Source organism: Poecilia latipinna, unplaced genomic scaffold, assembly GCF_001443285.1.
Source record: "Poecilia latipinna isolate Pla-1442-1.1 unplaced genomic scaffold, P_latipinna-1.0 Scaffold4606, whole genome shotgun sequence".
Classification (NCBI taxonomy): domain Eukaryota; kingdom Metazoa; phylum Chordata; class Actinopteri; order Cyprinodontiformes; family Poeciliidae; genus Poecilia; species Poecilia latipinna.
The window spans coordinates 754-11,138 of record NW_015117222.1 but is presented as its reverse complement, the minus strand read 5'-3'; the positions used below and the strand labels follow the sequence as shown (position 1 = coordinate 11,138).

At 39.3% G+C, this 10,385-nt stretch overlaps 1 long non-coding RNA gene across 1 annotated transcript; it reads left to right on the top strand.

Annotated features, from left to right (window-relative positions):
• Window positions 1-1,445: 1,445 nt before the first annotated feature.
• LOC106942853 (uncharacterized) lies at window positions 1,446-9,436 on the top strand. The gene is made up of 3 exons (XR_001423741.1): window positions 1,446-1,783; window positions 4,574-4,753; window positions 9,227-9,436. It is a non-coding gene; the product is annotated as an uncharacterized LOC106942853 (long non-coding RNA).
• The last annotated feature ends 949 nt before the right edge of the window (window positions 9,437-10,385 follow it).

Genomic DNA, 10,385 nt, shown 5'->3' with positions numbered 1-10,385 from the left:
GGAGGGTGAGAAGGAAAAAAGTAAACAATTTCTAGTCATTAGTGGATGAACGACATGTCAGTGATTTAAAAAGCAGGAAGTAGACACGATGTACTTTGCAGAACAGCATAACATTAGGAATGTTTTCCTCATTAAATTTTAAAACCAACAACTTTAACTAAAGGAAAGAGTTACATCACTTTAGGCAAGATCATGTTATTGTTGTATTGACCTTTTTTCTTCTTCTTACTTCTGGTTTTACAATGAACAGCAGCATTCACTGAATGCTGTTGTTCATTGTAAAAGTAAAAAAAAAAAAGACTTTTTACAATTTCTCACATTAAAACCACAACTTCAATGAACCCCATAGGTAAGTAGTGCATAACAGAGAAGCTGAAGGAAAATGATACATACCTTTCAACATTTTTCACAAGTAAAAACTTTAAGTGTGACTTGTATTTGTATTCAGTTCAATTCAGTCCAATCCGCCTAACAAAACAGCACCAGCCACATCCGGAAGATATGATAAAACATACTTTAATATGAATCCATCTGTTAAGGCCTAACACACAGTAGACAGGCAGCAGATAAAATTATGGAGATGCTTATAAAATCATATCCCAGGCATTGTACAACTTGTTCATCTCTATTTAAACCATTTTCTGAAAATGAAAAATGTAAGAAACATCAGATAACCTTCAGATATTTAAAGCTCAGGTGGAAAAAAAAATCTGCTGATAAATGTTAGTCGTGTCCTACACTAATATGGCCTCACTGGCACAAAGATACAACAAACATGTGGATAAGAGTGCTCTGGGCAGATGAAATCACAATGCATCTTTTTAGCTAACCTACAAAAAGTCAAAATTTGGTGGCGGCAGCACCTTGACGTGAGAAGGCAGGGACATAAAAGCAGCTCAGAGTTAAAAGAAAGATGGATTTTGTTTAGTACAAGGTAATCCTGGAGGACAATCTGATGAAGTCTGACATTGGTTGACCATCAAGTAGGACGTAAGTGTAAAGAAACAGCTACAATTGGATCAAACAATATTCACTCAAGTCCACACTTGAAAAACAGGCATTTCTTTATGCTTACAGAAACCAAACCAACCCTCTTGGTTGAATAACATTTGTAATTTAAATCTTCCAAGGGTATGAATAACTGGATTAACTTTGTACCTACGCTGTCCTGAGCTTCACCTCAAGCCCCTCCCACTGCCCGGAGCTTTCGCTACCTTTAATCACAAGAACTACAACAGGAAACAATAAAAAAAAATACTCGCGCAGAAAGCAGAAAAACACACGAGATTTTGCACTTTTATTTGACGCAAAAAAAAAAGAAGGAATAAAAAGTGTTGTAACGCAAACTCATTAAAGACGTGCTCGCTCTGACGGTGGATATTCCAGAGAGCCCCTGAACGCAGCATGCTCGACACCAGCTGGTTGTAACCGGGCGGTGGGAGGGGGAGAAGGAGGGATTGTTTAGTGACAGCTTTCGGGGACCCGCCCGCCGTGACAGCGGCAGCAGCGGCGTCGACTTGTGCGGCTCTGACAACTCCCTCCGCTACAAATAACCCCCCCCCCCTCTCCCGAAGCATAGCCCATTAAAGCCTCCCGGCCCGGCTCTTTTTGACGGAATAACTTCTCACACAACTTAATGAAGTGCTCGCTCATTGTTGTGCCCAGGACTGCTACTGTGGCTTTCCGCGTCAGAGCAGCAACAGAGATGTAAACGCCAAATTGCACTACCGCATCTTCCTCTTCATATGCTTCTGACATAACGAGGAGCCGAGAAGTGACAGAGGTATTTTTGGGCGTTCTTTTTGGTGACTTGTTTATGTTTGCTGTGCCTTTTGGAGCCATTGTAATAAAACAGAGCTGCGTTTAAAAGCAGCGGCAATGATTTTCATAAAGTCGGTGCAACCTTAGCACCCACATCGAGTCTTCCTTAAATGTCTCGCACTGGGCCTCACCTTTTAAAGACTTAGCAAATGTCCATGTTTTTTTATAGGTCACAAAACTTTAAAAGTAGGTCTTTCTGCGTGGCTTTCTACCATTTCTATTTCTACCCCTCTGCAAATTAGCTCATCGCACTTATTGCCTCGCAAGCGCTGATTAAAATGTCCAACAGGTGCGTTAACCTGCGCTGACATAAAGGTTCTCAAGGTGCCGCAATGTTAAAACAGTAAGTTAAAACTCATTTGAGACCTGTATTTATGAGTCTAAACTGACCTTTTTAGCTAATTAATTGCTCCAGAATGCAGACTGAAGTTCTTTTTTTCTTATTTTATCCGGAAAATTTGACCTGAGTATATTTTATAGACCGCTGCTAAAACTTAGAGTTAAATTATAACTAAGCGAATAAAGCTATTTTATTATTATTATTATTATTATTTTATTTAAGAATGTGATGTTCCATCTGTGCTGGGACGTTTTGCATTCAACTCTTCAGCTCTATGTTAATGCACACATCTTTTGGTAAGGAGTTTCTTAAACATGTTTATCTTTGCTCAAAATGCAGTTTCTGCTTCCTGAAGCGATAGTGTGGCATCATCTTTAATGCTGGGATCAGCTGCAGCATTGTGCCTTCGAGCTAGTAGTGAACCATTTGGTGCCATGGCTTGAACCTTCTTTTAGGGTAGCGGAGTTAAAAATGAAGCTAATCTAAAAGTGCAATTAGTTGCAGTCCCCCGACTGTCCACTAGAGGCTGATTAAGTGAAGTAAGCCAGTTCTCATAGGTAGCAGTTTGGAGATTTTCTTGATAAAAACATCAAAGGATTCTCGTGCTTCTACTGCAGCCTTGCATCTATTAAGGGCTTGACAAGTTAGTAATCTGATCTATGACAAAACATCTACTTCAATTCTGATTGGCTGCTGCAAGAGGACAGAGCAGTTGAGATGGATTTATACAGGACAACATCCATACTAGCTATTTCCACCCCAAGACAATTAATAGTACACATTTGCACAAATTTGTGTGGTGATGTGAATGCTGTTTTTGGACTATTTAACTACTAATAAAAAAGAGAGAACATTGCCTAACATTTTTCCTTAATCATGTCAGTTTTATTATTCCCTCTCAGACCTGTCAGCTGCAGCCCTTTGTGCTGATTCTTTTCCCTTGCGGCTGGACGAGACATGAATGAGTTTGTTATTCTGCAATAGACCCTAAAGTAAAGTGAAAACATTTTATGTGCGGTGAGTCTTGCGCCGTTCAAGACCAAAGGTGGATTGTAATGCGTTGCATTTATTACTTTTAAAACGTACTTCTAAAAGTAGTTTAACCGGACCGTACCCCATAATACGACAGTTCTAATTAAAAATAAACATTTTGCAAATTAAAATGAATTTATTTTAGTTACTCCTCTTACCTTTGTTATTATATTAGGTATAATTAGGTGTAATAATTAGGTTGAACCAACATGCACAGAAGGAAATAAACATCAACATAAATTATGGCACTGATTTGAAAAAAATTATGTGGTGAAAATTTGTTTCTTGCAATCTAATTTATCTTGTAAGAATGTTATTTATTGTATTATTTAAAAAAAAATGCCAGATTTTGTTCATTTCATAATTTTGTGTCAAATTATCTCTTCAAAAAACTAAACCAAGCAAGTCTTTTCATCAAATAGATTTCTTCCTTGTTTACATTTTTTTTAGCTATTTTTGTAATTCTGCACTCAAGTCAGAAACTTTATTCTTGAGTGCAGTTTTTGGCTACTCGCCACACTTCGGTTCAAGACTCATTATTGCAGAGTTATTATAGAACATTATCCTCTCTCATTCTGAAGATGAAGAATATGGCACAACAAACCTACCAGAACATGACCACAAATCTGACCTTTGTTGAAGAGTGCCAAGACGTTTGTAGGTTTGCCACAAGCTGCCCTAGTCAGACTTTTTGCTTCCATGCAAAACACTATTTGCTAGCACTTCACATCAACACGCCATCTCTACTTTGAAAGATGGTCATGGCACAATCATGCTGTGGGGATGTTTTTCTTCAGCAGGCTCTAAAGTATTTTGCAAAGGATGGTCTAAATTTCCAGTTTAACTTGAAGAGCTGCTGCTCTATTCATCTCTCCCCTTCACCTCACGACTTTTACTCAGGATACACTTTGGGTGTGAAATGAGGTGACCTCTCTCATTTAGGCAAAGGCTCTGCCTTTACTCTCAGGACAAATATCTTTCTGTATCCTGACTGTGAGTACCACTTTCTTTTCTGCTCTCTTCGTCTTTTCTGATTCCGTTTAAAATTCATGGAAATTATGAATGTGTTGTGCTCTCTAACGATGATGGCCACAACCCTTTATACGAGCACGTTGTCCTTGTTTTCATGCGGAATCTTTCCGAATGCGTCACCCCTTTCTTTGAGTTCTAGCACGGTAAAGGTCAATGAAATGTTTAGTTACTCAGAATAAACGAGCACGAAAGTGGACTAATTTATCCAATCATTGCAACTTGTATACAATTTATAGTTCTTCTTAATAGGAAATAAAAAGTTCTGCTGGAATTCTGGAATATTGAACAATCTTGTTCGCCTCTTTCATCTGCATGTCTGTAGCATCTCATCTTTTATTGTTTATGCAGAGGAAGATGGAGGTCCAAAGTGGCGTTCAGGAGCCAGAGCCCTGCCCACTGGACTCTCCTCAGTCGGTGGCCAGTCAGCAGAATGAAGCGAAAGACGGACAGATGGATACGAGTGGCCGGACGTCCGCTGACGACCAAAGCAAGGACACACACCCGGCAAGCCAGAGAGATGACAAAAAAGTAAGTTTACGACTCCCCCACCTATGCACATCTGCTGGGCCCTGTGCTGCGTCTGGGTGTGTACGTGCATGTGTGTTGAGTGATTACATCCTGTCTGTCCTCCGCATCCCCACTGACTCATTCAGCATGTTATCTCCTGGAGTGCTGAAAGGCGAAGCTGCAATGAGAGTGGTGTGTTTTGTAGTTTTAAGCGGTGTCGAGCATTTTGTGCGAGAGTTACCAAGTGCTGGGAGGACCTGCTTGCACACTGCTGCTGTTACAAGAAAAGTGAAACTGTCGCTCTAGTGGCTCAGCGGTTTCAAAGGAAGTAGGTAATGTGTTTTTATGTTGCTATAAGAACCAATCGGAGCAAACTCGGAACCACAGCCACAGCGTGCACCTTTTAAATTGCTTACTTTTACATGCAGACCGAAGTGGCTTTTACAGTTGCCACATGCGAGCACTGACTCACATTCTCAGACGTATCAAGGCTCTGCCATCTTGGAGCCCTCGGCACATCCGAGAGTGACAGTGAAATCCTTGCTGGCTGTACTCCATCTCAAGGGCATCAATCATGCTTGCCTGGCAAGAGCCAGAACCTCTTTCCGTCAATCAGCCCAAGAGGCTCTGTACGCCTCGGAGCAGAGAAGAGACGGAGGCAGCATAAACACAACAGATATATGAAAACATTCTTGAAGGCTGGACTGAATGCATACCGGCAGCTCTGATTGGAAGGCTTGTCATGACTTGCGCTATTATTTCTGAATCTTTTAGCAGTAATCTGGGTTTTTTTTTTTTTTTTAATATATATATGTAGAAAAGTGTTTAAGAGCTGCAACCTTCATACTGTTGAAGAAACTTTTGGTCTCAGACATTCTCTGGCTTCCCATTCAAAGGACTAAATCATAAGAAAAGTTATATACATGCATACCAGTTATACAACAAATTATGCATTATATTAAATTCTTTTTCTCAGATCCTTCCTTCTGTATTTTCTACCATTAAAGTCTCTTCAATACGTTGGATCATAAAGGGAAGAGAATTGAATCCTCAACTTTGTAAATAATTTTTTTTCTTTATCAGTGCTTGGTTTTAAAGTTTCACTTTAAAAAAAAGACTCTGTCTGTGTGTGTGTTCAATGCCAATGCATCCAAACCCAAGAGTGAAGAAGTAAACGATGAAAGCTGTGGTGATTGTTGCTCCAGTAGAAGGTTTTGTGCTTCAGCCTGGGTATTTTTCCTTTGGCTGCTGGTGCTGCATTGTGAAGCAATGAGACATAAAGGTGTTGGCCTTTGAAATTTAAGAGTTCCTAACAAGCTCAAGTGGTTCTGCCTCTGTCGTTAAATCCATTTCTGGCTGCGTGAAGCAAAGTGGTAGGGGTGCTTTCTCTCTCTCTCTCTCTTTGTTTATTTACTCTTTTTTTTTGTTCTTTTTCTATCTTTGTTGTTAATTAGCAATGCAGCACTTCCTCTAAAGGTTGCCCTGGGAATGCGATTCCCTCTGTCACTGCCAGGCCAACTGGTTGGCAAGCTGGCTGCTGCCTAATTCATTTCTGTTTTTAGTGTGTTAATTTATCAAGGCATCACCAGTGGAAGTGGATCACTGCTCTTATTGCGCTGAAATGTTACCAGCATCTCGTCTGTTTTGCCGTGCATCAGTAATACATCGTAAAAAATGAGAACAGTTTGACCTGTGGTGGTACAAGGCCGTCCTGTGCTCACTCAGCTGTTGTGTAAAGGTTAGGAAAGTCATCCGGGAAAAGTTAATTTGCTCTTTTAAACCCCCAGGCTGGCTCCTGTGTCTGGTTTACCCAGGGGTAAGAGAAATGAAGTCAAGGCTTAGAATTCATTTTACTCTCAGATATGTGCTGATGAAGTACTCTTCAGTGAGCAGTTAATCAGCTGATGCTCATCGCTATGATATCCGCTTACAGTAGAAGTCGGGGGCTGTGCCTGGGCTTCAGCAGTTTTTGAACCAAGTTGGTGTTTTAAAAAAAAATCATATCAGTGACAGTATTGTGTCCCTAATTTCGAATCCACACATTTGAAACCATTCAATCGATTGTGTAGAAAAGTTAGATTAGTTCTTTTTTTCCCCCCCTCACTTATCAAAGAATTAGTATAAGGCAAATATTGCAACTTTAATTCCTTTTGGCAATGATCCTGCAATCTTAACATAGCTTTGCATCTGAGGTTTTTTCCATATTTTTGGCAGAAACATTTAGGCTCCATTAAGCTGGAGATGGAATGTTTATGCACAGCTATTTTTCTAATTGCAACCTACTCTGAGCCGAAACCACTAAGAAGAGTTGTGCTGTTTGTGCAGCTATGCTATTGTATTGCTCTTTATTTTCTTACAATCTTATCTGTTGCTACCTTAAAAATTCTTGCAATCACTGTGTCAGTAGACCAGTTTGATAAAATTATTGGTCCTGTACCATTGTAGTTATGATTGTTAATTGGGGATCCACCAGTTTGAACATTTTGGCCGATATTTAATATTAATCATACTATTACAGCCCATAACTGATATTTACTGTATTTATTGTAAATCTCAGTCCGCTTTGAAAAAACAGTCATGCAGCTGACATTGCGTCTCTGCATTAAGAAATGTTTGTGTTTAAAACACAAACATAAATAGCGACAAGATAAAAATAAACATCCAGTTTTCATCAGACTAGTTTTACGTTTATTATGTTAGAAAATGACTACAATTAGCAGACACCAATGCTGCTGTATTGTGCAGTTCTGATTTTAATGGATACTTTCATTCACCTGTCGTGTATTGTGCCCAAATATTTTATTTCATTTTTTTTATCATGTTGGTCCGAGAAGCAGTTTTAAACTTCCATAGAGTTGACTAGTGACTGAAAAGCTAAATTCTCTAGTATTCCCCATTTAAAAAAATAATATTTCAAGAAACAATTTCTTTAACTAAATATCCAAAAAGGTGAAATGCGTCCACACACCTCCCCAAAGCTGTAGATGACGTCATCTTACAGATAAATGAACGACGGTTATTGGGAGTTGCGTTCAATTGGTGACTTCCATGGTGATTGACCTTAAAATGCCTTAATTGGGACCCAGATTCAAAATGTGGAACAAGGTCATAATAGTTCCACTATAATAACCCAAATGAGTTAAATTATTCTTAATTGATCCATTTTAGTTGTGCTTGCCTCAGTGTTTTATGGAAAATACCTTAAAGGATCAGGTTAACTTGCCCTTTCAAGAACGAAGCTTTGTGAAGATGACCCTGCTTTTAACCCCAACAGGATCTCTGCCACTTCTGACCCCGACCTCGCGCTGATCCATGACACCCGCTGGAGTGCGGTACATAACCTTTACACCAACCCAAGGGAGTGCTTCATGCGTGTGCCTCATCATGATGACATGAGCCTCTGTGCTTATTATTTTGCAATTAGCTTTGCTCAAATCTCCCAACATCAGCCAACCCCCAATGTTGATGAGCTGCGCTGCTGATTTGAAGTGTTGCAGTAATTGGTGTTATAGCGGCCCAGTGACCTTTAACTCATTAACTTCACTGAAAGCAGAAATAAGTCAGCGAGGAAAAAGCCTGTGGCTGCATGTAGGAGTTGGCTTGCTGATCCTGCAGTTTTATAATTATTCGCTGCAGTTCCCTATGAAGAATGTCTTTGTGAGTGTGTTGATGTTGGTGCTTGGATGCACTGTGTTGCTGCAGATGGCTCATTTTTATCTCTCATATGCATGTAAAACAGAATCATCTTTTTTCTCACTGTGGTAAATTGTGTTTTCTATCCATTAGAAATGAATCACTGAGGACTGAGCCTTTACGCATGCAGCGAAATAGGGGGACTAGTGATTACTGTGGTTATATTTGACTACACAAACGAGAAACATTAAAAACAGAGGAGATTATATTGAATTGCTTTGACTATGTGTGGATCTTCAAATGAGTGATCAGAAAACGTAGCTGAATAAAAGTTATTGACCAGTTAAATCAACTGATGTCGGACTGAATCGATTTTAGGGAACTTTGCTGACTTTGCGGTGTCTTGTTGTCCAGATGGTCTTGAACATTTTCTTAACAGCGATATGCTCACCATGATTTTTAAGGCAAGTGTAAAAGCGGATGGTTTCTCACCCTGCTTAGCAATATGGCATCAGCTGCACTGTGGCAGTTTTAGTTCTGATTCACCACAGTTCAATATGTAGCCCATAAAGTCTGAACCTTGTCAGCAGTTTGACCTTTTAAATTTCTTATCCAACTTCCCTACTTAGGATCTTTCAAAATAATCTGCATGTGCACGAATATAATAAAGATCTTGTTTAAAAAAAATACTAAAAAATTGTCACTGTTTAAAACCAAGACCTAGTCTTATATGATAATGCAATGATTTGACAAAAATATTGCCCCTTTTTGTCCTACATTTTGTAGATTACCTTTGTGGTAGCTGGCAGGGCCCAGATAATTAACTTTTGTCATTTCTCCTCCCACACTTTGCTTTTGAAGTTGTAGCCGCACGGCCGTCTGGCTGCAGGAGCTCAAATAGCATCCCAGCATCCCATCGATTTCAGCCTCCATCTCCGGATATCAGTGCCTTGAAGGAGCAGTCCCAGTCTGCCTCAACTCTCCACAGGTTGATCATTACACCAATGTACCTGATCGACAAGTGTCCAGTTGGTTATTAAATTGGAAAAATAAAAATGCCCTGTGGACATGGCGGTGACTAATTTTATTGTATATTATATGTAAAGTCCTGGGTCTGTCTCTCCAAGAACTCTAAAATCGGTACTGAAGATACGAAAATGCATAATCAGAAAGTGCATGGGGGAATTTTTTTTTTTTTTTAGATAAACATGAAGACCAGACTGAAGTTTTCTTAAGAGGAAGATAAGTCCAAATTGATTTTGACATTATAAGACGTTTCTACAAAATGTTGCTTTGTGGTAAGATCAACAATGCATCTAGCAAAAGCAACATAAAAACATGTGTAACACAAAACCTGATCTGAAACTTTGACTTTCTAAGTTTGGCAAAATGCATGTATTAGATTAATTCATTGCATATTGCAAAACGTAGTGCTTAGTAGGTCGTCTTCTTATTGTGGGCTGGAGGATTTGCAAGATGCAAAGGAAAGTGAAAGTGAATTTAAAGTTATTTTGATATGAAGGCTGAACAGTAAAATGAAGTCGTCTTGCTCTCCAGACCCAGGAGAGCCATGGTCTGGAAATTAACTACATTTTCTTATGACATTATTTCATAAATAAAATAAATACTACATATTCCTATCAGAGGCAGTTAATGTTTTGCCTTGAGTGTTGAGAGCAGGATGTAATTGGGTTAACTCCTTGTTTGGTGACCAAGGTCAAGTCTTAGTGTGAGATCTTATGTATTAGGGACAGACGATCATTAGGGAGGACGTGGAGCAGAACGAACAATTTATGTCACTCCAATTCTGAATATTATGTGCTCTAAACATAAGCTGGCCAGAGACCAATGTTGAAATGCAGGTTTATGTTTTGCATGTAAAGACGATTCCTTTGCAGAAAAAACCCATACAGAATTCAGCTCTGATGTAGACGGTGAAGAATGCTAATTAGCTATTTGTGGAGACTTTTTTTTTCCCCCAGCTATTTTAGTCTGCTTTCCCTTTAATCTGACACACTAA